The sequence below is a fragment of the Notolepis coatsorum genome, assembly GCF_963971535.1.
Source record: "Notolepis coatsorum genome assembly, chromosome: 4".
Classification (NCBI taxonomy): domain Eukaryota; kingdom Metazoa; phylum Chordata; class Actinopteri; order Aulopiformes; family Paralepididae; genus Notolepis; species Notolepis coatsorum.
Genome location: NC_140168.1, coordinates 123,949,478 through 123,955,826, shown reverse-complemented (window position 1 = coordinate 123,955,826; position 6,349 = coordinate 123,949,478).

The following is a 6,349-nucleotide window of genomic DNA, read 5'->3' as shown; positions in this document are numbered from 1 at the left end:
GGATGCTCGATATTGGCTTTTTTACCGATACCGATATTCCGATATTGTCCAACTCTTAATTTCCGATACCGATATCAACCGATACCGATATATGCAGGGTTTCCCCCCAAAAAAAATGAATAATTTCAGGTAACTAATCATTTCACTGGATGCATTCAAAAGGCTTTCTAAATGTAAGCATTATCTGTGCAAAATATGATCATTAAAAAAGTAAAAATTAACATTACATATCTCTTGTTGTTGAATTAAACCAACATGCATACTTTTGACAATAAATAAAATAAGAATTGGTTCTTACTTGCTTGCCTGGGTAAATAAAGGTTAAATAAATGTAAAAAAAAAAAAAATTGTTTTTTTTCTTCTTTTTTCGATACCGATATTTTCCGATATCACATTTTACTGCCGATATCGGCCGATAATATCGGTCGGCCGATAATATCGGACATCCCTAGTTAACGTGGAAGCTCAGACATTTCAAACATCAATGATGTAACTTTCGGAAAATGAATGCCTTTGTTTATGGAAATAACATTAGCCTGCTACCTACTCTATTTAGCTGTTGGCAATGCCAGTAGCCAGCTAGCTCACTTGATTGATTATTAAGTAAAAACTATTAAGTAAAAACAAAATCACATGTTAACGTGGGGTTAACGTTCATTAGTATTCAAATAGTTCCCAGTGACTATCTAATTGTGTGTGTCATCTTTATATCTGGCTTTATATCTCAGACCAGGGAAGGACGCAATGAGCACTTGTTTCATTACCACCTACTACAACTAGTGGAATTCTAACTGGAATTAGCATATTCCTTTTTGAGATTGAATGTGAAATATATATTGTCCACAGTAAGGTTAGAGGAATTCCTCAACTAAATCCTCACAGTTATAATTGAGCCCTTGAAGAACCATATAAGTCTGTTTAGATCTTTTTTGGACAGACCATGCATTTTCAGTTGTAAAATCAATCCAAATCACTTGGAATGTGAATGTGATATATCACCAGAAAGTAGTCTTTCACTATGAATGACCACAATACTCTATCTTACCATCTTTAGGTAATCAAGTACTCAACCTCTACTGTCTTTAACCTGTTAAGCTGTAGGAATATTTCGCCTAAAGGTACATGCCTAAGTAAATGGAAGATCGCTCCACTTCTGCAAGGTAAATTTGCATGTTCTTGGTATCTAGGAACATCTAGGGACCTGGGGGTATGTATTTCCAGTGTCAGAAATATTGTGTCTGTTACTAGGCTGAGTAAATTGTAATGAAGAAAAGGAGAATATAAATTATGATTTATGATTTTTGCATCTTTGATCATGTTAAATCTGCGGGGCACGAGAACATGCTCACTGAGCTCATTCACCACCTTATTGAGATCATGTGTACAAAAAATCTAAGCAAATGAACCGCGGGAAGATGATTAAACAGAAGGATTTGTAGATACAGTAATTAATGATAATCGATTTTAATTATAAATTCATATTTGACCTTGAACTTTACCTTGACCTTATTATGGTCAAATCATACATCTATGGATAGGGAAAATGCTCCTCTTTCCAATGGCAGGGTTGAATCTGGATTTAGTAATTTCCTTGCGTTTTTTTACGATAATTAGCATTTTCCGATAAATTCGTATTTCCGACCAATCGTATAAAACATCGGTAAAAATTAAAATATCCAGTTTGACTACTGTTTTTGATAGGGTTATGGTCTTTACTCTTGGCTACAAAAAAACATTAACCTCTTAACATCCAAGGGCCCACATGTGGACGATTCTTTGCCGACCTCTAGTGGCTCGGGTATGCATGTCTTTTAATACAATATATAGATATAATTAAAGCCCTATTTGTTGCCTGTCGATTGCCCTTTCAGGTGACAAAATCCGTTCAGCGGTTCTCGAGTTACATGCCGATATGTGAGGCGAGCCCCAAAGTACGCAAAAGTACACATTACCACCCCCGACTCCCGGGGGTCTAGCTCCGTCAATCATTTGGCGATCTCGAAAATCTTTCCACAGCGTTGTAGCCAATGAGTGTGGCTTTCCAATGATACCCCATGATATGATAATTGGGGATCTAATACGGTCTCTATTGATCGATTTATGATAAAGAAAAGCAGGGTCCCCTTATAGGGGGACCTTAAGGCTTAACATATGAATGAATGAATGAATGAATGAATGAATGAATGAATGAATGAATGAATGAATGAATGAAAACTTTATTTAACAGATTGCAGAATGGGTACAATACAGTACGGCTCAATACATACAATTGTTAAGGGGATGCAGACCTGAGAAAGACGTTTGTCTTGTTTCCATCAGGGTCCCCCATTTTCAATTCATATAGACATATATGACATACATGACATACAGATAGTCAGTACTGCTACATCTATACATTTATGACATACCAGATTTGCAAATACAGTACTGTTTGTGATACAGAAGGAGTCAAGAAAAGGGAGTATATACATTTGACGTAGAAACTGTACATTGGAGGAGGTTGGGTGGGGGGGGTTGGGTACATTGGGATATTGACAACCATACTGGGTAATTTACATTGGAGGTGGTTGGGGGGGGGGGGGGGGGCCGGGGGGCACACTGTATAAACAAGTAACACTGTACATTGAGGGGGGGGGGGGAGGAGACACTGTACAAACAAACACAATTGTACATTGAACTATTGACAAAACCATACTAGGTAAATGACTGTACATTGGAGGGGGTTGGGTTAGGATATTTACAGGGGCCAGTGTTGAATTGCAGTCTCCCGTAGGTGTCCCTTGAGAGAGGTTTTGAAAGTGGGTAGTGATCCACATTCCTTTACAGCTTTGGGTAGGGCGTTCCACATTGATGTGGCATAATTGCGAAACGTGTTTAGTCCCTTATTTGAGCCGAATCTGGGTTTAACATGATTTGTGGAGCTCCCTCTGGTGTTGTGATCGTGGTATTCACTGACCTTTGGGAAGTATTTTGACATGTACATGGGTACCTTGGTCGTGTAGTGTATCTTGTAGACCAGGCCCATTGCAAGTTGTTGTACTCTGTCGTCTACTCTAAGCCATCCTAGGTTGTCAAAGTGGGCAGGGGTGAGGTGGGTTCTAGGAGTAAGGTCAAGCAGTAGTCTGACCAGTTTGTTTTGAGATGTTTGTAATTTTGTTTTTAGCGCCTTTGAGGTGCTTTGGTACCATGAGGTGCAAGCATAGTCGTAGTACCCCTGAATGAGTGCTCCTGCCAGAGTCTTCAGGGTGTTCTTGTTTACCAGAGAGGAGATCCGGTACAAGAATCGAGTTCGTTGGTTGACTTTTTTTATTACATTGGATGCCATTTTGTCACAGGAGAGATTAGCCTCTAGGATGGAACCCAGGTAGGTAATTTCATCTTTCCTTGTGACAATATTGTCACCCACTGTAACTGAGAAGCCGTCGGTCTTGCTGAGTTTGTTATTTGAACCGAAGAGAATGGACTCTGTTTTGCCCATGTGTAATGATAGTTTGTTATCAGCGAGCCATATGCAGATTCTGCCTAGTTCCGAGCTGAGGGTTTTTTCAACCTGTAACTTGTTCTTGTCAGAGACCAGCAGGGCTGAGTCGTCCGCAAACAGGAACAAGTTGCAGTCACAAGCTGACGACATGTCATTTGCATAAATTAGGAACAGTAGCGGTCCTAGTATGCTTCCTTGTGGAACACCACAGCTCACTGTGAGGGGGGGGGATAGGGTACCGTTTACCTCCACCATCTGTTCCCTCCCCTCAAGGTAGGATTGCATCCAGCTCACTGATAGACTATCAAAACCAATTGCTTTTAGCTTGTCAATCAGAATGGAGTGATTGACCGTGTCAAAGGCCTTTTGTAGGTCCAGCATGACCATGCCGCAGTATTTGCCTGCGTCCACCTCTTGTTTGATGTGGTCATTCAAATAGAGAAGGCATGTGTCAGTGGAGTGGGATGTTCTGAAGCCAGATTGGAATTCGTAGATTAGATTTTTTTCCGCCAGGTACTTTTCGACCTGTTCGTAGACTATTTTTTCCATGACTTTCGAGATGGAGGTGAGAATAGAAACAGGGCGGTAGTTGCCTGGGTCTAATTTGCTGCCCTTTTTGTGCAGAGGGGTCACCCTCGCAATTTTGAAGTCCTTGGGGACGTGTCCCTGTTTTATGGAGAGGTTTATTATGTGTGTGATGATTGGTGTGATGGCGGCTGCTGAGTCTCGGAGGAATTTGGAGGGGATGTTGTCATGGCCAGTGGCCTTGTTAGGTTGGAGGGCGCTCAGTTTATTGAGTACCTCATCTGTTGTTACCTAACTCACCATCTGTACAGTAGATAATAAAGTATTCAACCTCTACTGTCTTTAACTATGAACACAACACTCTAACTTACCATCTTTAGATATTGTAATTTGAAAACATTGTTCCTCTGAAAACGTCCAACAGTTATATCTGGTTGTTCTTTTGAGGCACTCAATTGAATCCATGTGGTTGCATTGTCCATAATATGCTGTTCCTTCTTCTATTGGAGCCATCTGACTAGTTTGGGCTGCTGCATAGTGACTCACTCCAGCTCTGTCCAAGTACTCAAGTACTTGTATTTCACGCATTAGAGTACTCGACAACTAAATTAAATGGAAACGGCCATGTCTACATCGGACGCGTTCACACAACGCAGCTTGTTCATTTGGATCTCTGTGGCTCGTTCAGTTAGATCTCTCTAGCTCATTCAGTTAGATCTATGCAGCTCAATCTAATCGTTCAGTTAGATCTCTGTGGCTCGTTCAGTTAGATCTGTGGCTCATTCAGTTAGATCTGTGGCTCGTTCAGTTAGATCTGTGGCTCGTTCAGTTAGATCTCTGTGGCTCGTTCAGTTAGATCTGTGGCTCGTTCAGTTAGATCTGTGGCTCGTTCAGTTAGATCTCTGTGGCTCGTTCAGTTAGATCTGTGGCTCGTTCAGTTAGATCTCTGTGGCTCGTTCAGTTAGATCTGTGGCTCGTTCAGTTAGATCTGTGGCTCGTTCAGTTAGATCTCTGTGGCTCGTTCACTTATATCTGTGGCTCGTTCAGTTAGATCTATGTGGCTCGTTCAGTTAGATCTGTGGCTTGTTCAGTTAGATCTGTGGCTCGTTCAGTTAGATCCATGTGGCTCGTTCAGTTACATCTGTGGCTCGTTCAGTTAGATCTGTGGCTCGTTCAGTTACATCTGTGGCTCGTTAGGGGCGGTCGGGTGGCGTAGCGGAGATTGCGCTCGTCACCAATGCAAGAGGCTGCGGTCTCGACTCCCGGAGTCAGCATTTCCCTGCGACTTGGGCCGGTCGTCATACTAACTCGTTTGGCTGAGTTAGGGGGAGGGAAGTCGTGGGTGGTAATCTAGCGTTGTGGACAGCGACGCCTACAGGTCAGGTCTGGGCGCCTGCTCAGCGAAAGGCAGGAAATGGTGAAGGCAGCGTGACCTCCCACGCATTACGCTTCACCAATGAGAGTCCTTGCTGCCAGGTGAAAAAAGAGCCACTGGCTGTCTCCACATGTGTCGGAGGAAGCATGTGGTGGACTTCAGGGTTCCCTTGTACCGACCAGTAGGAGGAACATGCGCACAACAACCAGGTAGGGGAGGAGGGGAATTGGTATATAACGACAAAATTGGGATGGGGAGAAAAAATAGAAAATCAGGCGGAGAAAAATAGGATTAAAAAAAAATATCTGTGGCTCGTTCAGTTAGATCTATGTGGCTCGTTCAGTTAGATCTGTGGCTCGTTCAGTTAGATCTCTGGCTCGTTCAGTTAGATCTCTGTGGCTCGTTCAGTTAGATCTATGTGGCTCGTTCAGTTAGATCTGTGGCTCGTTCAGTTAGATCTGTGGCTCGTTCAGTTAGATCTGTGGCTCGTTCAGTTAGATCTGTGGCTCGTTCAGTTAGATCTCTGTGGCTCGTTCAGTTAGATCTGTTGCTCGTTCAGTTAGATCTGTGGCTCGTTCAGTTAGATCCATGTGGCTCGTTCAGTTAGATCCATGTGGCTCGTTCAGTTAGATCTCTGTGGCTCGTTCAGTTAGATCTCTGTGGCTCGTTCAGTTAGATCCATGTGGCTCGTTCAGTTAGATCTCTGTGGCTCGTTCAGTTAGATCTCTGTGGCTCGTTCAGTTAGATCTGTGGCTCGTTCAGTTAGATCTGTGGCTCGTTCAGTTAGATCTGTGGCTCGTTCAGTTAGATCCATGTGGCTCGTTCAGTTAGATCTCTGTGGCTCGTCAGATGGAAACACTCAAATAAGATTTCCAGTTTGCCCTTGAATCTAAGATAGATAGGTATAGTTTTGTCTTAGCTTAACATAACAGACCAACAGTAAGTTTGGGGGAACTAATGGGATAACT